Genomic DNA, 23366 nt, shown 5'->3' with positions numbered 1-23366 from the left:
CTTGACAGGTGGTCTACCGGTGGTATACCAAGGCCACTTGGCAAGCCTCGGTCCATTCCGAGAATGTTTAACATCCACTCACGAAAAGAAACAAGAGGGGGTGCGCCGGTGCATGTGGGAGTGCCGGATTGCAAAACGGACAACGGGGAAAATGCTCGAATGCATGAGACGAACACGTATGCAAATGAGATGCGCATGATGACATGATATGAAATGCATGACATGAACAAAATGCAAAACGAAAGACAAAACCCGACCACGAAGGGAATATCATAACGCATAGCCGAAAATGGCAAGGGTTGGAGTTACAAATATGGAAAGTTACATCCGGGGTGTTACACTTCTCTATAGAGAAAAATGGGAAAATTTGCTGTATTATAACCATCATGGAGGTAGGATATATGGGACAAAGCAAAGTAATTGCCATGAATAACATTACTTACACATAACTCCTAGACAAACACCTACAACTGGCATTTTCCTTCATCTTCAGTATAGTATTTCCAAGATGGGAAGATACGCACATACGATTTAACAACATCAAATGTGATAGATGCTAAACTAAGACTAGCTGGTTGTGCTTCCTCCACAGGAATAGGCGTACTAACTGGTGGAGTTGGGGTTCGCCGTGGTAGTACTGGCCCTTTGGGCACTGGAGCTGCCTTACTAACTGCTCTTGTTTGGGAGCTCTGTGGTGGAGATGGTGCTGTGTCAACAGGAACTGGGTTACTATCTGCTGGGGTTGGGGTTAGATTGGGTGAAGCTGGTTCTCTGTCCATCGCAGTAGGGGTACAATCTGCGAGAGTTTGGGTTATGTGTGGTAGGGCTGGTTCTCGTGCATGTACAACCGGGGTGCTATCTCCACCAAGAGGTAGCACTGTTTTATTTGAAGACCGTGTTTTTAGTCCGCTAGATGCTGGCATCACCCACTCCAATTCAAATGGCTAATAAACAGGAAACATAGTTGAATGTACAGACATTGTATGAGAGACAGATGCAATAGATAGTGTGGAAAAAAGAGGGCATGAAATAGTGGACATGTATATTGTTTAACTAAAACGAATAGCATGACATAATTTCACATATATGATGTCTATATAAACTGGATAGCATAGCATAACATAATTCAAAGATATGATGAATAACTAAACAGGATCGCATGACATAATTCACCTACATGTTATCTAAGTAATCAGGATCGCATAATTTAATTCACATATGTGATTTATATGCTAAATAGAGGGCATTAGATATGATGTCTGCACTAAGAACATGCTGTTGAATATTGTGTATATGATGTCTAATCTATGCAATGTAAGACACCATATGCATGATATGAGCAGTATAACCGTGCCAAGTTAGAGCATACACCTCTGTGGGGGAATAGGACTGGTCATCTGTCTCTGAATCCATCTCTGAGGAGCTATCGGGACCCAACAAGAGATCTGCTTCGACAGGTAGCACTGTCTGCTCCGAAGGCCTTGTTTTCACTCCAGATTTTTCAATCTCCCACCGAAATGGCTGATTCACGGGAAGAGTAGTTTAATGTACAAACATTGTCGACAAATGGAAATGTAATGAAGAAAAGGATGGGCAAGATATCATACAAATATATGATGCCTGGTTAAACAGGATGGCATTGCACATTTCACGTATATTATGGCTGGCTAAAAGACATGAGACTGCACAATTCCCATATATGATATAGAAACTAAATAGGTGGCATTACAGAACATGTCTAAACTAAGCAGATGACATATATGATGTCAAAAGTAGGCACTGCAAGGCAACATATGCATGATATGACTAACATCATCATGCCAAGGTAGAGAAAACACCTTGGGGGGTAAATAGGAGTCGTCAGCGGCGTCTGAATCCGCCTCAGAACAGATATCTTCCTCTGGATTACAATCTGGAGAGGGGTGGGGAGAGTTTGCCATTGAACCCACCATGGAGCGATGTCTGCATGACATTGTATTGCCGCGCAAAACTCTTCTCTTTTTCTCTACATGTTCAACATGACTGTGTACAATATTTGACATGCATACGAAAAAATATGGTGAGATTATGTAAGGAGAGCATGCAGAAATTTAGAGTTATGGTAACAACCAGTGGATGGATCCAAAAATAATGATAGTAGGCTGATGATTGCTTTAATTTAATAAAAAGACAGATGATGATTGCTTTACTATTTGTTTCCCACCCAAGATTTACTCTGGAATCTAAATGTTACTGTCGAAACTGAACGCAATGGTAGCAGAGAGGCACTTGACATGTAGTTCAGGGAGGGCATGCAGTTCATCTTCAACCTGCACCCCCCTTGAGCCGCCAGCCACCACCGGCCGAACCGCCGGCCCCAGCGCTGCCTTGCCGCCCCGAAACAACTCCCCACCGTCGGTCCGCCGCCACCCCGGCCAGCCCTATAGGCCCCCACCCTGAACCCTAAGATAGATAGTGGGGTACCTCTCCGGCGAGCCCCCGTCCCCGCTGTGGGTGGTTCTTCCTTAATTCCGGCGAGCCCCCCCCCCACCCCCTGAAAATCGACTGACCCAAAAGTCGATTCAGTCGACTGAAGTGTAGCTAAATCGGAGCAGAGCAGCAGCACGAGCGAGCGAGCGAGAGCCGGAGCAGCAGCAGCTGGGCGAGCGAGCGATCGAGCGAGAGCCAGAGCAGCAGCTGGGCGAGCGAGCGATCGAGCGAGAGCCAGAGCAGCAGCAGTAGCGCGAGCGAGCGAGAGCCGGAGCAGCAACAGCAGATCCGGCTGGTATGGACGCCGCCGCCGAAGGGGCCTCGCACTGGGGGAGAGCCGCCGTGGAGATGTCGCCCGCGGCGCCGGCTTCAAGGTAGCCGCTCCATGGGGGTGCGAGATGGAGCACCGTCGGCGCTGGGAGGTCGAGCAAAGGAGAAGGTGCGATGCGATGAGTGTAGAACCTCTTTGGTGGCGCCGAGTAGGCCTCGGCTTCGTCCGAGGAGTCAGTGAGGATGCTGCGGTTCCGGTGGAGCAGGTTAAGGCGGCGCTGTGGGGATGGAGCAGCGCAATAGACGAGGCGATCGTTGGAGCAGCTCCTTGGAGGTGGAGGATGGGGAGGCTGAACCGGCGGGACGACGAGATGGACGACGGATCCTCATCCGGGGAGGTGGACGAGGGACGTCGAGCTGTTGCGGTGGACGACGTCGTCAGGGAGGAGGGTCCGGCTGGGCAGCGGTGAGGTGGCGGACGGAGGAGGGTGGGGTTTCCCGGCTGGAGCGAGAGGTTATGGCGGCCTAGGACGGAGAAGGGGGATTTTGCTTGTCGGGATTTGGCAGCTGGAGGGAGTTTTCGCGCGCATTGTAATTTCGGGATAGCAAGGTGCGGGTTGTGAAGACGCCGATTTTGGGAGCACGATATCTGAATTTTCAGGATATAACAAGGCGCGGGTTGAATTTTAGGGACAAGCCTAACGTTTAATATTGTACTTGTACGTACTAAATCAATTCGCACTTCCCTCAACCAAAAAGAAAACGAAAAAATAAAACTATTCACACCACACAAAGAGAGAGTCTTGCCCCGTTTTACTATAAAAATGCTATTTAAAGCTACTCATACCAATAATTTAGTGCAATTAAATGTTATTCGGTAGTATGAATCCATGTTATGTCCAATTAAATTTTTTCGCTTGCTGTATAATACATGTAACCTACTCATACCAACATTTTAGTGCATTCCAAATGTCTATACTACCGCTGCAATTCGAACTGAATTTGAATTCGTTTCTCTATTTCAATAAGAATCTATAATCATGATTGTTGCCAACTTCAACCATCATTCGTGTATTACCTTAATAACACACCACATGATTACTATAGAGATAGATATGAACTATGTGTACTACATGAACTCGAATTCTATTTTTTGAATACACTTGATGTTGATTCCAAATAATAGTACATTTGATGTACTAACTATATATTCATAATCTAAACCATGTTCCATGCGTGTACACCGTGTTTATCCCACATAGTATAGTGCTCCGCCCCCTACATTATGACAAGTATTTAGACCTGAGCTGCAAAAGCCACACATTAGCCCAAATTATGGTCAATTTTCTATATGTTATACGTAGTACTAGCAAGATGCCCATGCGTTCCACAGAACATCAACATGATCAAGGGGAGGCCTAATTTGCAAATATGGAGAGGCGTGTGGGTATCTTTTTTCAAAATTGCCATAGTTTCCTTCCTATCCGTCAGATATAAATCGGACGGCCTATATTGCAGGATGGCACCATCATCAACAACTCCGTTTTTTTATAAGAGTAGAGATAAAATATATTATATGTAGTATAACATGTTCATAACCACACCATGTGCATCACCGTTATATATATTCACACATGCGTCGGTTTAAAACACTATGATAAATTCTTCAAATATCGGAATTCGCTTTTTATAATGAAGTATGATCTCTATTCGTCTTTTACACCCACACAATCCTCTTATCTTTGTAGCTAGCTAGCGCTAACTTTCTCTCGTGCATGCAGACGCCCGCATCCCTCTCACCCTCCCTCAGCATTCTCTAGCTCCATCGCGCAAATTCGTCTTTTCACTTTAGGTCGTTCACCCACGGTGTGTGTAGGCCCCCCCAGCTCCTTCCTTACGGCACACATCGATCAATATGCCTCTCTAGCCAAGTGTGCCTAGCACAAACACAAGCTTCCCCTCTTCTCTTATCACCGTCCATGCCTCACTCCCACCACTCTTTTCATCGATCTCGTACTCGCACACTCCTTCCCCCTTGATATAGTACGACTCTCGCACCACCTCCTAGATGCATCCCTCTCTCTCTCTCTCTATCCTTCTCCCCGAGCCTCATTTGCTTCTAACACACACATGCATGTATACCGATCGATCTCCCAACATATACCTAGGTCGACTTTAACTATTCCCCCTCCATCGATCGACGTACCTCACAAGTTATGTCTCTCCTTTCTCTGACAAAGGACGATTGATCTTCCTATGTAGTTATGTCTGCTTACCACAGCCATATCTTTCCCCCCTCATCATTCGTGCATGCCTCCTGACCCATCTCTCACACGCACGTGCACAGACAGGCAGCCATCCCCTCTCTTATTGATATTGCAGGCGTGCGCTCCGGTTGTCTAGCAAGCCTATCCCACCATTTGCTAGAAGCAACTCCACTACCACCCCCTCCAACACTCTAGCTCTGTCTCTCTCCCAACCTTATTCCTCTCCTACACATATGCATGGATGCCGATCGATCTCCCTTAATACGAGGTAGATCAATCTCCCTTAATACATGAGGTAGGCCTCTCTCCTCCTCCACACATATACCAGCCATTGTACCTCTATAGTTAATTAGGCCTCCCTCCCCCCCCCCACCACACACCGATAGTCGAGCGCTGTAGGTAGGTATCCATGCCATAGAGACAAACCGCACATGTCCCCTCTCTCGTCCTAGTAGGCCAGCCACTCTATATCTTTGACGTGGGCACACACAAATTCGATGGCACTCTTTATCGACCACGCGCGCACACACACACATCATCCCTCTCTTCGATTCTATGGACACCTCAAGTTGATGATACCTCCACTCTCTTCTCGTGGATCGCCCCCTCTATATATATGATATATCCAGGACACTATTTCACACACATTGCATATGTTACATTTTTTGATTGACCCCCCCTAAAAAAACTCTCACGAACCCACACACTATATCTCTCTACGTTTGTATCTCTCTCACACAACCCCACGTAGGTGGTGTACGTATACAAGAAGAGAATAGGTGCACCGTGCACATACTCACGCTTCGTGCCCAGCCACACCCGCGCGGGTACACGGTGGAGCTCATTTATGTACGAAATGGCAGCCCACGTGCTAATTTGAACGCGTGTAGCGGTTGTTTACCTACGAAGGTCATGTACCACGCGTGCACGAAACAAAGTTCGACTTGATGCGTTGGCGCGTTATTTTTAAATAAAGTTATATCGCTCAAGGGCACGTACACAGAATATAAAACGATTTTTATAGAGAAAAAGGTAGTCTGCTCCACTATATACAATGGAGCCTCCCTGCCTGGTTTGTCTCTCTTCAGAGTATCTCACACAAGGCCGCGGTGGCCTCTCTCTCTCTCTCTCTCACCGTTGGTCATTGATCCGGCCGCATCCCGTCCGCCGGCAGAAAGGGAGGACATGCATCGTTTCTCCGTTCGACGACGCCGCAGCACGTCCTGATCTGCGGTACACGCCGTTCTCTCTGACCAAGCTCTGGCGCGGTAGGGCCTACGCCACCTGCTCGCTACCACAGTATGGGCAGATTGCGCCCGCCACCGCTCACCTAGTTACATCCCGACGACCTCCAGGTATCCCCTCCGGCCTTGCTCCACTGCCCGTCTTCCCACGTCGCTGCATGTGGATCTTCCATAGTTCTTTGCACAAAACGTAGATCGGCCGGCGTACTTTCCATATTGCAATCTCGTCCTCACACCGTTTTAGACAAACACAACCGTGTTGTTATCTTCCCTTAGGACAAGGAATATGCTTCTTTTTTGTCGTCGCAACTGTCATCAACAATTTTTGTCTTTTTACAAATTTCAAGTGGGCATATTTTAGAGTGTAGATTCACTCATTTTGCTTCGTATGTGTACTCCCTCCGTTCCTAAATATTTGTCTTTCTAGAGATTTCAACAAGTGACTACATACGGAGCAAAATGAGTGAATCTACACTCTAAAATATGTCTATATACATCCATATGTAGTAGTCCATTTGAATCTCTAAAAAGACAAATATTTGAGTAGTCACTCGTTGAAATCTCTAGAAAGACAAATACTCCGGAGTATATTTAAGAACCGAGGGGGTAGTGCACAGCCGCATGGGAGACTCAGACCGGTCGTTGCGCCGCATTAATAGTGAGTAATGAGCAGTCAAATCATAAGCCCCACCTTTCCCGCTGTAAGTTGCTCGGAAGAAGCAACCATCAATACGCTCTTCTTTGAATCCACTCATACTACTCCATCCGTCACTGTTTATAGAGCGCGCTTCAAAAAAAGAGAAAATCTCTGGGACCAAGGCGACTAGCGATCGGCCTGAAAAATGGCATTGGTAGTTATAGCACGGCGTCTATTACTAGAGGAAATAATGCGTACACACATGCATGCAGTGCTTCCACCCCGGGTACACACATGCATGCACTTACTCCACTCCGTAGTACTACATCGAGAGAAAATTGCGGTTACCACGCCCTAATTAATTGAGCATTAAACCAAACGCGTCTAAAGTCTCTCTGGTGGAGGAAATGCATTGAGAGAAATGCATCATAATGAAGCGTGCCCTGTAAACTATGAAAGAGGGAGGAGTAGTATGAAGGTGCAAAACCAAGTACGCGTATGGCCAGTCGGTCAACGCACCTCCTCTTGGCATATCACTGACATGTGGGACCGGAGTGTGAGCAAACCGATCTCAATTGACGGCAAAATGGCCAACCCGTCGTTCCTTGAGAGAGACGAGGAGCGAGAACACACAGACGGGCTCGCACGGAGGCCAAGATATATTCGAGCATGGTTGATCGATATCATCATTACATGTTGGGCTGCCGTTTTCCGCCCTTCTCCTTAATAAATGTGTACTTTATCAAAGATTAAGAAAAATAAGAGTACAGAGGCTCCACCATGCGGTTCTAGTAGTAGTACTACTCGTACTACTAAACCTTGCGCTTGGCTCTTCACCTCTTCGTGAAGTCGAACAATGATGGTACTCCGCATGTTCGGTACTACAATGTATGCCTCTGGCAATCTGACACCGAATGAACTGATGCATGTCCACCGCCTGGGCGAGGGTACGTTGCATTAGTCAAAAGGCGTAAGCGAGCTTCACCTTGTCCTGCAAGCTTCTCCTCATTCTGCGAGTTGACGGGACATACCAACAAGTAGTGCTAGTCCATACTCCCTCCTTTCCGGTTAATATGGCTTAATCTTTTTTGCGGGTAAATGAGAGAGCTTTATTCATATATAAGCATTCTTAGGATGATCAGCCAAGACACTGGTCACTAGGAAGCGAGGTACCCCGCAAAAAAAGAAGTAGGAAGCGAGGTGTTTCATCAAGCCAGCTCTCGGCCACATTCAAAGTGCAGTAAGCACGGTCCGCACAAAGATGTGCCGCAAGGTTTGCTGGCCTGTTTACATGCTGAATAACAAAAAAGAGGAAATATTACTGAGCGCTCCTATTTGTAACAGGATATGAGCCAGAATTAAGCGAGAATAGTGGCGAGTGTTCCATGCAATCAACTTCCATTATCACATGCGAGAACCCTCGAAGAGAACCAAATGTGTTGAAGATTGCTTTATCACATTTTAAAAATATAATAAGAGTCAAGACACTCCTCCATCCGGTTCCTAGTACTAGTATAGTACCTCTATAGACTATAGTAGTAGTACTAGTAAACTTTGCGCTTGGTTGTTCGCCTCTTCGGGAAGTGCAACAATAATAGTACTAGTATAGTGTATGCTTCTGGCAATCTGACACCGAATTAACTGTTGCACGTGCACCGCCTGAGCGAAGGATAGCTTGCATTAGTCAAAAGTTTCTCCTTGTCCTGCGAGCCACCGCGCGCAAGCTTCTCCCGTCCTGCAAGCTTCTCCTTGTTTGGCAAGTTGACGGAACACAACAAAGTAATGCTAGTCCATACTACCTCCTCTCCGGTTAATATGGCTTAATTTCAAACGAGATAAATACACTGTCTGTCACTGTATATTTGTAAAAATACGGCCAGTGGACTTCATAATATGCTCATTGTGCTCAATATATACATTTTCCGGTGTTTATACGGTCACTAGCTCACCCTGGCTGAGTATGTGTGTGCATGCACATGTAGGTTGAGCACTTGAGCGTGACCGTGTGTGTTCCATCGTGTGCTCGGACATGCATGCATTAGGGCGTCGCGCGCGTTTTTGCGTCCATGTGTACATGTGACTGTTGCATACACGTAGGGGGAGTACGTGTAGGGGCCACTAAAGGAGCAGTCAAATCACACAGTAAGTTAGTCGGAAGAAGCAACCATCATTTCACTCTTCAACGACACATATGCAATATAAAATGGTTGATATGGAGAGAAAAAGAAAACCACTATATATACACTAGCAGGAGCCTAAGCTACAAGCCTGCTTGCTTGGGTTGCTCTCTTCACAAGCATAGAACGATGGTGGCCACACCGCTGGTCACATATCCGGCCTGATCCCGCAGCTGGGGGAAGGGAACAATGTTCTGCGTAGACGCGGTCGACATCAGCGAGGGAGAAAATCCACAGTCGGTGCGTCCCAATCGGGGGTCACCGTGGTATGGGCCGATGCCGCGTCCCAACCGCCCTTCTAGCTACAGCCCGACGTCCGTTTCGAAAATATTAGTGCATGTCAACAAAAATTATACTAGTATCACTGTTCTGTTTCAAAAAAAAGCATATAAGGTGTTACTTCTTACCCAAAGGATCTTTATATCCAACAGACACAAAAGATCCATTCGACTATTTGAAATTACTTTCAATGTTGATCTGATGTCGAGGTAATTGCTGCACCGCCACCAAAACCCACCATCTCTTAAGCTAAAGTAGACCGAGCTAACCCCTATATTAGCATATTACTAAGATAAATAGAAGGCACTATAGAATCATTTAGGACATGAGCTTGTCAATCTGAATGTGGAGGGACACCAGCTTAGCCCCGGCCAGCAGCTTGGGCGGGACTGTGAAGAAGGTCAGCTCCTGCACAGCGACGTCGCCGGGATCCCTGCTGCTTGTCACCTCCATTTCCACCTTGACGGCGTCGGTCCTGCCTTTGGGCTCCCCCGGCGGGCCGTTTGCCCATAGCTTGGCCACGTAGTGCGGCAGTGGGGACGCCCCCGCTCTGATGCAGACGACCGACACGATGATAGGCGCGCCGATGTCGAGCACGCCGCCGACCAAGAAAACGCGCGGCCGTCCTCCTCCGCGAACAGCAAGAGCCGTGGCTCCGACAGTGGCACTTGCAGCTGGAGCGCCTTGCCCTACTGGATCCTGTGCATGGGCATGGGATGCACGATGCTGATGGGGTGGGAGAGCACCGGCGGCGGGCCTTCGTAGCCGCAAACGGGCACGGGGCATTTGCAGGGCGCGAGCGGACACACGCTCTGGTGATCGGCGAGCTTGTGGTAAGTGACGTAGAGCCCACAGCCTTCGTGCGGGCACTCCACCCACACCGAGGAGAGGACGGCGTCCACCGCCGTGTTCCGCATGTCGAAGCCACCGCCACGCTCGCACTTCTGGCACTGCCGCTGGTACCCGAGGCGCTCGACGTGGCAGTCCGCGCAAGCCAGGTGCCCTCCCTTGCACTGCACAAATCAATCGAACAACACATCAATCAAGAAACCTGCACCTTGCTCGATCAGCCAAACGGACGAGGTGTATTCGAACCTCATACACTAGAGGCTTCAAGGGGCGGAGGCACAAGGGGCAGTGGACAAGGTGAGGTCCATCGAGACCATAGAGAGCTCCATCGTCGGGTCCTGTTCCGTCTGCATGATCTCGCCCTCCTCGTGCACAACCATCTCTCGCTTTATTAGGGCCGGGGCATTACAAAGCTTTACCGTCACATATTCATACTACTTCAAGGTGCATTAAATCAACACATGCAAGTATCAAAAGGAGAGTCACGGCATGCATGCATGCGTTGTAATTAATGCATCGGTAAAACACAAATTATTGAAATATATCGAGTGCAGTGCTTTGATGTGTCGCATCAACTCGTACAAGACCGAGAAGTTTGATTACTACAACGCCCTCTCACCTTAACCGTGCCTGCCTTTGGCTGCATGACAGGTGGGCCACTGACCTGTTGGGCCCACCCTGTCATGGATGCAAAAGCAGGAGCAGTAAGTCAATGAAGCTGCATCCCTCCCTCGCCCATGAGCGTGGTGGCTGGCAGGACTAGGAGAAGATTTCGTTCGCTACACGCTCTCCCTCCCGTACGCGGCGGACATGCAGCAGTTCAATCGGTGTCAGATGGCCAGAAGCATACTGTAGTACTCCTCCACTGCAGTAGTACTCCCGAAGAGGCGAAGAACCAAGCGCAGCCCGGACGCTCGTGTGGCAGTTTCATGTGTAGAGTAGTCTAGGATAGCATGTACCGTGCCTGTAAACTTAAAATCGTTGGGGTCTGCTCCATGCTATATTTTTTTGATTAAAATAATCTTCTGGCCCTACCTATCATCCTCGTGATTCTAGTTTGCACGCTCATCTGGTCAAGACAGGAATATGTATTTTAATTTGTGGTGGGGTAAATGTTAGAGGTTGCATCAAATGGAGTATTGTACACTGCGGGTCTTTCAGCCAAGTTTAGAGGCAACCATGTGGGGCCAGTGCTATGATGTGTCGCGTCAACTCGTACAATGAGGAGAAGCTTGATTTTACTACTACACGCCTTCTTCCTCGCCCATGTGCGCGGTGGCTCGCAGACGAGGACAGGTTTTTGCTTATGCAGCAGTGGATTCGATACTGTAGAAGCAGTAGTAGTAACATCATTGTTCGTCTTCTTGAAGAGGCGAAGAGCCAAGTGCAACCCAAACGTGGCAGTTGCGAACCTTGGAGCACGCATATAGCCAGGCTCTTGCATGAGACAAAATTGCTATGTGACCCACTATTGTTGTACTCCCTCCGTCCGGAAATACTTGTCATCAAAATGAATAAAACGGGATGGATCTAGATGTATATTAGTTCTAGATACATCTTTTTTATCCATTTTGATGACAAGTATTTTCGGACGGAGGGAGTACTTGCTAGTATAGCCTGTAAACCAGAAAGGAGTATTTGCCTTTCTAGAGATTTTGACAAGTGACTAGACTACACCGAGACGGAGTACATATGGAGCAAAATGAGTGAATCTACACCGTAAATAAATACGTAGTTCTCTCGTTTTCCTCTCGGCCTTGGTCGCGGTGCACAATATTGAGTATACTAGTACTATCATCTTGAAATTTATGAAGTCACCATAGGCACCTCGTCGTCGACGGGAACGTCTCCTGACACGCGATAGACGCGAGCGGCAGTCGCCTCCATAGGTGCTTGAATGCCAAGGAGGGAGAGGGTAGCGGTTCCCGAGACATTGAATGGCCAATGATGCATCCTCAAATTACTCTACATGCAGAGGGAATTAATTGGAGAAGCAGAATAGAGCCAGCACGATGTGAATGCAACAGAGTTTGGATTCTCATATAAAGGCACCCCACCACTCCAATCCATCTACTCCTAGTCTCTGCGCAACACTGCTCGCTCCAATCCAAGACCAAGTGACCAGAAGCCAGAAGCACCTATGGAGGCGATGGACACGAGCGGCAGTCGGCTGTGCCAAATCATCCAAGGCGCCGGCCTGCGGCCCCGCACCGCACACCGTTTCCAGACGGTGCTGGCGACCGCCGGCGTCGTAGCCCTCGCCGACGCCGGCTTCGCCTCTCGCATGGACGACATTATGGTCAACTCCATCCGCAAGTTCACCGCCGTCAAGAAGCGCGCGGACGACCTTGCCGTACTGCTCCAGCCCGCGCGCCCAGGCTCCTCATTGCCTGCCACCCTCATCGGCCTCCATGGTGACGAACTCTTTCAAGCCCTGGTGGCCCTGCGGGTGCCGGAGGTCGCGACGAAGAATGTGCACCTTGAGGCCGCGCTCGTCGCGCAGCGCCTCGCCATGCAAGAAACCGTCGACCTGCACATCAACGTCTACGAGGAAATCGTCTACATAGGCCACTACAAGGCCAGCGAGGACAGAAAGACGTTGGCCTTCTTCCAGCGGCTGGAATCTTTGGAGGCCATTGTTCAGAAGCACGTCGACCTGGCCACGAAAGCCGCTGCTACATAGCCGCCGTTCGGTGGGCCGGCGCCCTGAGTCGAGGAGGTGGACGTCGTCGATGGATGCATCTCTTCTTTTTGCGTCCTGTAACCAGCACTGCATCGCCTCATGGCCTTAATGTTTTATTAGTATAGGAGTATATTGCATTTTTATTCCAGTAGTAACGTTTTCACTATGAGGTGGGGCCGCAGTTGAGCAAACCGACCATCGGCAAATCCCCACCCCTCCAATCCATCTACTCCTAGTCTCTACACAACACTGCTCACTCCTAGTCTCTGCGCAACACTGCTCACTCCAAGAAATCCGTGATTTCGCGCGACTTAACTTCAGCCATGTTTCTTTTAGCTTCGCCCCGCGGGCATGAGTTAGCTGCCTACGGTGCCCGTCACCAAGTTGATCAGGAGTTCTGGCTAGAGGACATGCCAGATGATGTAAATGTTTGTATGGCCAGCATCTTGGCTGGACCTGTGTGAGTTATGGAATCGAGTGTTCCGTTTCAAAAAAAAGACCAAGTGACCAGAAGCCAGAAGCACCTATGGAGGCGATGGTCGCGAGCGGCAGTCGGCTGTGCCAAATCATCCAAGGCGCCGGCCTGCGGCCCCGCACCGCGCAGCGTTTCCAGACGATGCTGGCGACCGCCGGCGTCGTAGCCCTCGTCGATGCTAGCTTCGCCTCTCGCATGGACGACATGATGGTCAACTCCATCCGCAAGTTCGCCGCCGTCAAGAAGCGTGTAGCGAAAGCTCCTACTAGTCCTGCCAGCTACCACGCTCATGCGCGAGGGAGGTACGCGGCTTCATTGACTTACTGCTCCTGCCTTTGCGTCTATGACAGGTGGGCCCAACAGGTGGTTGGCCCACCTGTCATGCAGCTAAAGGCAGGTGCAGTTAAGGCACCGGAGCTCAGTCCGCGAGGGAGAGGGCGTTGTAGTAATGAAACTTCTCGGTCTTGTACGAGTTGACACAACACATCAAAGCACTGCACTCAATATAAGTCTTTTTACACATTTCAAATGGACTACTACATACGGATGTATGTAGACATATTTTGCTTCGTATGTAGTCACTTGTTGCAATCTCTAAAATGATTTATATTTGGAAACGGAGGGAGTACAATGCATGCATGCATGACGTGACTTCCCTTTTGATACTTGCATGTGTTGATTTGATGCACCTTGCCAAATTTTGACTATAAATTTAACTAACCAAATTTTCGTGCATGTCACAAAAAATTACGGGGCTGTTTGGATTGTGACTATGTTTGTCTTATGTTGCCACATTATTTTTCCCACACTTGCCTAACTTGAGTTGCTCAAATTGTTAGACACACTTTGGCTTGCCTAAGGGAATCTTGCCACACTTTTTGTGTCTATGACATGTGGGGTTCACTGCTAATAAAAAAAATCTTGTCTTAGGTGTGGCTAATAAAAAAGACTTATATTTAGGAACGGAGGGAGTAGAAAATATAAATAATAATGCATGTTGGAGCAACCCACGTTTCCGATAATTTTAGCCGTGGGCTTGTTCACAATTTTTACGAGGGGGTGGTTGTTCATTTAATGGAGGGACTTGTACCAGACTTGAACGATACAAAGTGTGACCTGGTACACCGTAACAGCACTTGGAACAAGCGGGTAGCTATCTCAAAAAACAATCAACAACTAAAAAACGGCGACCTGGCACGTAGTACACAATTTTAAACGATTGTTTTGATGGAGTGAAAAAGGAAAACTACCCCACTATGTATATATAGGTCGGAGCCTCCGCGCTTGCGTGCTAGGGTTGCTTTATTCAGACACTCTCATCCTCTCCAGATCTAAACAAGATAGTGGTGGTAACACTGTCTTTCTCCCTTCAAAAAACACTGTCTTTCTATCCTCACCGCTGGTTACAGATCCGGACGTATCCCCCTCCGCCGGTGAAGGGGAGGAGGGGCAGCGTTTAGGCCGTCGTCGACAGCGAGGGAGGAGACCCACTGCCAGCCGCACCATTATCTCTGGTCGAGCGCCGGCGCGGGAGGTCCTTCGATCCCTTCGTCGTTGCCCTAGTGTGGGCGGATCCGGCCTCCCGCCGCCCACCTATCCACATCCCGACGACCTTCAGGTATATCTTCCTTCGAACGCCTGAGCTCTACTTCCCCAGCTCGCTACGTCGCTGCATGTGCATCATTTTCTACCTCTCAGCCCCTCTCGATCGGATGGTCCAACGTCACCTTTTTTTCTATTGTTAGAGGTAAAGCTACTTCATGGAGTCGAATCTTGTACTTGGTTCAAACAAGAAATAAAGTGGGGGTGGGGGAATTTAGTATGTAGTACATCGGACTTGGTACAAATAGGAAGGAAAGGGGGTGAAAGTAGTACAGACTGGTCATCCAACCGGTCTCTTGGTCGAAAAGGGAAATATAGGGGTAACGCTGAACACAATGGTATGACCAGGACTAGATTTGCTATCCACACATAGGAGTAGGTGGCTAGAGTGAACAAAAATGGGACCAACCCAGATATGTTTCTTGGATGTTTGTTTCTCGGGGCAACAAACTATGAATCACCACTTTATGCCCCTGTTTAGGTACATGGTGCTGGACTGCTAGTGCACCCACTGTCCCATGCCCTTATACCAAATATTTAGTTGTTCTTAATCTAATGCCCCTGGTAAAAATGAAGCCATGCCACTATTATAAGCCATGACAAGTTTAGCCAAATGTTTTTGCCTGTAATTGTTTGAGACTCTGACTGTTTCCTCTGTAGCTTTTTGTGTAAACAGGGATATCCATTTCACCTGGTTGCTATTGTGACCTTTTGGTGCACTGCACAAAACTCTTCTTAAAAGAAGTGACTTTTGTGTTGTTTAACTGGAATGTCAGAATGGAACAGTTGGTTCATTTCAGTGGAACTGCACAAAGGGAGATCTGTGGTCCAATCCTCATCATCCATATTGGCACCATAACCTTCCTTTAGGTAAGAATGATATTTAATGCATGTGTTCATCTCTATTTTGCGACTGCCATGAGAAAATAATGCTATTTTTTACTAGTACACTTGTACTCCCTCACTGACAAAACCAATTCTGAAATAGAAGGCCAATCATGTACTTGGTTTCACCAACTGGTGAGGAGAATGAGAAACAGAGCATGAAGAGGAGGAAGAATAAACAGTGCCAAGGCGATCTTGCTGAAGCCAGAGGCCTCAGTCGAGGCCATTCAAGGGCTCCGGCAACGACTACCTTACATGTGAGACGATCCTCCAGGGAGCCCTTCCACTTCTGCTGTCTCACTTAATTAATTAGGAGTACTTAAGTACCACTAATTTATTGCTGCCTAATTTTCCTGTCGGAGTTAAACAAATCTTTAGTAGCACCCTATGTTGAATCATGTACGTGTGTATGTTTGTCTATGGAGGTGAATCATGTGGTGGAGCAGGGAGGGAATATTATTAGTGTCATGACATAATAGTGCTATTGTTTTGCATGTCAATTTATTGCCATTGGTTCAATGAGGCAATGTTTTGCGTATTGTCCATCATGAATTTGATGCTACTGTTAGAGTAATATGCTAATGTCTTTCTATCCTTTCTCACTAAGCTAATGAAGGTTTCACCTTGTTCCTACTTGTGCAAACAGGGATCATGTTGTGCCAATCATACATTTTAGTGGAACTACACAAGACAATACCATGAACTGTATCCCAGCCTGTGCTTTAATTCTGCTGGAATTTCTTGATAATCTTTCGATATAATCTCAGCACTGGTAAACAAGAGTGATTTCAACCATACATTTGAAGTGCACAAAAATATATACTATTGAGTGATTCCAGTGAGTGCTTTATCATCTCTTATGAGACTACATGAATAAGCTTTTTTCCTCAGGTTGGTACGGGCCTAAGGCCTTCATCCATATTAGTTTGCTGTCATCTCTATTTGTATCGTGCTATTGTCATGAGAAACTCCTTTATCTTTGCACGTTAAAGTTTTGCAACCTATGATACATGGGAATGCTTTGAGTGTTGAGCTAATTGGCACTGATTAAATAAACTAATACCTCTCTTTAAGCAAGACTACTATGTTGCTAACTTTACCCATTAAGATAATGAGGGTGCTTCTATTTGTTAGTGTATGTTTCATCAACTAGTCCCACTATTACAGTAATCTCACTCTCTCAATATATGTGCCAACAGGGATGCTCAATTTTGGTGGAACTGCACAAAAACTTTGGGTGCTTCATTGCCTCGACAACTTCCGTCCTTTCCTGTTAGTCGCTAATCTGGGCCTGCTTTCTTCCTTTGTTCTCAGTCGCTTCGCTTATCTTGGCTTCCAGTCAAAGGAAAAAGTAATTGATATGCTACCTCACACAGGTTGGTACTGGTCTTTATCCTGATTATTGTGCTTCTCATGTATTGGTAATTTGGTATTGTGCTACTGTTTGCCGATTTTATAAAGGAGTAACTTGGAGCCTGAACTCGCAGGCAAATCATTGAATTGGGTGATTTCAGTAGAACTGCACAAAAAGATCAGATGGACAGATACTTATCCTGCTGCTATGTACTCCAAAGTTCACTCAGACAAGCATCGATGTTGACAAGAAGTGCATATATTCATTCGAGTATCAACCGGCGTCAACCAGTTGTCAAACTCCAAGTATTAAGAGAGTGAACACTAAAAATATTGCTTGGCGCATAGCCCAGAAAAACACAGTCCAGTCTTTGGTCCCAACTTGTGCCTTTTGGTTATCGGCAGATATGGTAGCGAACTGTATGGCATGGAGTCTAAAGATTCCAGACAAGTTGGTTGACGCGTATATTCATCTGGCACTTAATCAGTCTGCACGCCAGGGATGCTCCATTTCAGTCGAACTACACAAAAAATTCGGGTGGTTCATTTTCTCAACTGCCTCCTTTCTCGTCTGCAATGTAGAATTTTGGCGAGCTACAGGACCAAGATGAGCCAGTAAACTAGTTGGATGAAAGTAGTGGCCAAGTTGCTCAAACCTCCCTCGGCACGAGGCCACTATTTGAGGATAAACCTACAAGCAAAGTTTAGATTGTCTGTGCTGCCTCTTATGTACTCGAAAGTTTACTCGTACAAGCATTAATTGTAGCAAGAAGTACCTCCGACTGAACACCATTTACCGGTCTGCAATGTAGAATTTTGGCGAGCTACAGGACCAAGAAGAGCCAGTAAACTAGTTGGATGAAAGTAGTGGCCAAGTTGCTCAAACCTCCCTCGGCACGAGGCCACTATTTGAGGATAAACCTACAAGCAAAGTTCAGATTGTCTGTGCTGCCTCTTATGTACACGAAAGGTTACTCGTACAAGCATTAATTTTAGCAAGAAGTACCTCCGACTGAACACCATTTACCAGTCTGTACCCTAGGTAATTAAAGTTTGTCCATGGATCATATTGGCTGTGATCTCAATCATTTGGATGCATAAACATACTGAACATGTGTATATCTGAATCTTTTTGTGAATTATCTATGAATATTGTTGTGTGATCTATCAATCATTTGGATCCATAGACATGCTGAACTTGTGTATATATGAATCTTTTGAGTTGTTGATAGTGAATGTTGGCTATGAATATGAACGTGTCCTGTGAACCTGAGTTTCATACGAATGTTTACCTTTTCTGTTGTGCTTGTGTGTGAACTTATTAGTATGTCTACTGTGGGGTATGTGACGTGTGGGTGTCAACGGCACACCTTCTTCCCGAGAAGAATTGCACCTGCTTTGTTAGGGTAGCAACGGCGCATCAGCTCTTTTTAATCTTTTTGCTCTGTCTTGCCCCCTCCCCCGCTCAACCCCTGCCGTAATGTTTTCGGCCTCAAAACAAACATAGTACTGCATTGTTTTTGGGGCTTGATGAAAAATTGAGTGCTGGTTTCTGTAGGTTGGCCCGCCCATCAAATGGGCTGCTGGTCCACCACGGACTGGGAGGCTAAAAATACAAGTTGTATGGTGCAGAGGCAAGTAAAAAAACGCCTTCGAGAGCCATCCACTGAAGAAAATAATTGCTCCTGATGTGCTTCTTCAGTCGTGCCGCCGGCCCCCTCTATAATCCAGTTCGCTCGGGGATCTGGTATCATTTTTTTCCAGAGGGTGAACAAGTATCAGCTAGGCCTAAGTTTTGTATTTTAACATGCGTAGCCCACGACATACGGTGACAGTGGTTTCAACTTATTTTTTGAGGTCCATACCGGCCTATGGGCTTTTTCTTAAAGATCGACAGCCCAATGTATTTTTTTAACCACGTTATATATATTTATATTATTACTATTATCGTATATTTTATAGAGACTTATATATACATTATAAAAACATCCCACGTGTTATTAACTTATAAAAGTAAATGTTTAACAGAAGTTGGTAAGGAAAATCCTGGTTGTTTTTGACTCACAGGCAAGGAAAATCCTGGTGATTGCGTACAAAAGCTTGCGAGGATTTTAAGGACCAATGTAATAATAACATGCTCATTTTTATTTTGAGCAATACTCGCTAATTTGTTAATTATGTATATAAAAAATGTGCCTCTCTGGTTTATTTTTGATATTAATTGCTCCTTCTAACATAACATTATATATATAACAAGCCCAGCTAATTCGTGTATTTGAAGGAAGTGCAAATGGGCTGGGATTTCTTAGATAATATAAATGGGCCGCATTGACGCGAAATTATTTGTTCACCCAGCCTAGCAAATGGACTGTACATTCTAGAAAACATGGGTTAAATATATGCCACATTTTTGCAGGCTGACATGTGGGCCAATAGGTCGAAGCCTACGCAAGGCGTTGTCAACTTGGTCGGCATGCACCTTCAATCTCTCGTCTTCTTCCTCCAGAGTCGCCGGGACCGCCTGGTCCGGCCTCCGGCGGCTAGCGGCTCTGCTTAGCACGCATCGCTGTGAAGCGCTACCCCACCACCAGCCAGGCTATCCCTCCACCCCTCCACACCTCCTGTTATTCTCCACCGACTGCAGCCCCATGCCGCACCAGAACCAGTTATAACCCTTCTCCTCCACTCAATCTGCGACTCCACTGCCGCGTCTTCCCATCTCCGAGTCGTTCCCGTCCGGGGCCTCGCCGTCGTCCATCGCCTCGCTGCACTCGGTGCGGCGTGGTCAACAAACGAGAGTCATCGGAAGAGGACTGTACGTGGAGAGCCTGACGGCTGGGAGCCACGAGGTCCATGGTCGCACGCAAGGAAAGTTCCTCCTTATTAGGCTGAAAAAAATTGTTTCCTCCACCTGACTGCTGGGACCCACCGGCTGTATCTTCGCACGGAAGGAAGTGCCTCCTTGTTATGTGAAAAAAATTATTCCTCCCGTTGACAGCTGGGACCCGTCAAATTTGGTGGCTGACTTGTGGGCCTACTAAGCGGACGTGTACACAGGGCTTTGTCAACTTAACCAATAAATGATTCTAGCAGCTGGACTGTTGGATGTTAATCCAACAGTCGTGCTCCTTCTTCAACCTCTGTTCTTGCTCCTGTCTCCCGTGGGCCCACCGCGGCTGTGCTGCCACGCACCCGAACCAGTCAAGTTTCCCACTCCTCTCCATCCGCGACTCCACTGCCCCGTCTTCCCCATCTCTAGGTCATTCCAGTCTGGGGCCTCGCCTCGTCCACCGGCCTTTGGTGCGCTCGGCACGGTGTGGTCAACGTGGTCAACAACCGAGAGTCATCGGAAGATGACTGTACGTGAGAGGCTGACAGTGGGGACGCACCACGCCCATGGACGCATGCATGCAATGGAATGCGGCGCGGTCAACGTGGTCAAGGAACGGCTTCCATCGGATGTGGACTGTACGTGGAGAGGCTGACAGTTGGGTCCACGACGGCAGCAAGGAAGTGCCTCCTTTTACGCAGAAAATAATGATTCCTCCACCTGACAGCAGGGACCCACCGGACGGGCCACCGTATTTTGCGAAAAAACGTTTCCCCCCTGACTGCTGGGACCCACCGGACGGGCCACCGTATTATGCGAAAAAAATGTCCCCCCCCCCCCCCCCCCCCGCTGTCAGCTCGGACCCACCGGAAGTGCCTCCTTATTACACAAAAAATGAATACTCCCCTACTGGTTGGGACCCACCTTGGTGGGAGGCTGACTTGTGGGCCTACTAAGTTGACGGGGACGGAGTGCTTTGTCAACTTAGTCAATATGAATGATTCTAGCTCCAGTGACCGTACGATGTCCATCCAACGACTGTAGTGCTTCTTCAACCTCTGGTCTTGTTGCTCCAGCCGCCCAAAGCAGCGCCGGTCGTGCCGCATGGTCCTGCCTCCCGTGGCCGGCTATGACGCCGCGGAGGCCTCACCGCCCCCTACTATTCCCACCGCTGGCCAGGCCCTGCGGCGACGGCAGCCTCACACCGCAGCTAAACCAGCGAACCCTCGTACTCCTCTCCACGCGGGCTTCCACTGCCGCGTCTTCCCCGGCTCCACGTCGTCCCCTTCCTAGGCCTCGCCGCCGTCCACCGCCCTAGTGCTCTCGGCGCGGCGTGGTCAACGTGGTCAAGGAACGACTTCCATCGGAAGAGTACTGTACGTGGAGAGCTGACAACTGGGTCCACGGCGGCCGCAAGGAAGTGCCTCCTTATTACGCGCAAAATAATTATTCCTCCACCTGACAGCAGGGACCCACCGGACAGGCCACCGTATTTGGTGAAAAAAATGTTTCCCCCCTGACTGTTGGGACCCACCGGACGGGCCACCATATTTCGCGAAAAAACATTCCCCCCGCTGTCAGCTCGGACCCATCGGAAGTGCCTCCTTATTACGCACAAAAAAATGAATACTCCCCCTGCTAGCTGGGACCCAGTATAGTGGGAGGCTGACTTGTGGGCCTACTAAGTTGACGGGGACTGAGGGCTTTGTCAACTTAGCCAATATGCACGATTCTAGCTCCATTGACCGTACGATGTCCATCCAACGGCCGTAGTGCTTCTTCAACCTTTGGTCTTCTTGCTCCAGCCGCCCAAACCAGCGCCGATCGTGCCTCGTGCTCCTGCATCCCGTGGTCGGCTGCGATGCCGCGGAGGCCTCACCGCCCCCTACTACTCCCATCGCTGGCCAGGACATCCCTCTACTCACCCACACCCCCTGTTATTCTGCGGCGACGGCAGCCTCACACCGCAGCCGAACCAGTGAACCCTCGTACTCCTCTCCGCGTGGGCATCCACTGTCGTGTCTTCCCTGGCTCCGCGTCGTCCCTTTCCTAGGCCTCGCCGTCGTCCACCGCCTTGGTGTTCTCGGCGCGGCGTGGTCAATGTGGTCAATGACCGACTTCCATCGGAAGAGTACTGTACGTGGAGAGGTTGACAGCTGGGTCCACGGCCGCAGCAAGAAGTGCCTCCTTATTACGCGCAAAATAATTATTCCTCCACCTGACAGCGGGGACCCACCGGACGGGCCATCGTATTTTGCAAAAAAAACGTTTCCCCCTGACTGCTGGGACCCACCAGCTACATCTTCGCACGCAAGGAAGTGCGTCCGGGTAAAAGAACGATTCGCCCCCCTGGCTGCTGGGACCCGCCAGCTACATCTTCGCACGCAAGGAAGTGCTTGACAGTCGGGACCCACCTGGTCGAAGCGTACGTAGCATTGTCATTCTGGTCGCGAACGTGTACGTACATACTGGTCGATGTAGAGGCGTGCACGTGTCGTAGTAGAGGCGCGCACGTAGCATGTACACGTACGTACAGCGGCCAGGGTGCAAGAAAGTAAATACGGCCACGTACGTACATACGGGCGGGGTCTCGAACGCCTACTCGCGCGTACGTACGGCCAGGGCTCGTGTACATGGCTGGGTCGGAACGGAGAAACAGCGTCGTCGTCGTGTTCATGGGGAGCCAACCGGCTGGGTCGAAACGGAATGCGTCGTCGTGTTCATCGAGAGGGCTTGGACGGAACCGTCAATGGAAATGAGGCCTGGCGTACCGCAGAACGGAGGAAACGGGCTTGTGTTCGACCGGCCATGTTCGAAACGGGATCCTGTTCGTCAGGAGGGGTCTGGCGTACCGCAAAACGGAGGAAATGGACCTCCTACGGTCGAAACGGGGGTCCTGTTAATCGGGAGGGATGTGGCGTACCGCAAAACGGAGGAAACGGACTTGTATTGGAGCGCTACGATCGAAACGGGGGTCCTGTTCATCGGGAGGGGTGTGGCGTACCGCAAAACGGGACTCCACGGGATACTGTTCATCTCCACCGTCGACCCCCTCCAGCCTCCACGGGCTACTGTTCATCCACCGTCGACCTCCTCCAGCCTCCACCTGTGACTGTTCATCCACGGGCTCCTGTTCATCCAGCCTCCACCGCGCGTTACTCCACCAGCTACTGTTCAACCAGCCCTCTCCACGGGCTCTTGTTCAACCACCCCTCCACGGGCTACTGTTCATCCAGCCCTCCACCGTCTACTGTTCATCCTGCCCTCCACGGGGTGGTCCGGTTCATCCTGCCCTCCACGGGGTCCTGTTCATCCAGCCCCAACCGGCTCGATCGATCGGGGTCCT

The sequence above is a fragment of the Aegilops tauschii genome, chromosome 1 (genome assembly GCF_002575655.3).
Source record: "Aegilops tauschii subsp. strangulata cultivar AL8/78 chromosome 1, Aet v6.0, whole genome shotgun sequence".
NCBI lineage: Eukaryota > Viridiplantae > Streptophyta > Magnoliopsida > Poales > Poaceae > Aegilops > Aegilops tauschii.
The sequence above is the reverse complement of the archived record's forward strand: the minus strand, read 5'-3'. Positions refer to the sequence as shown.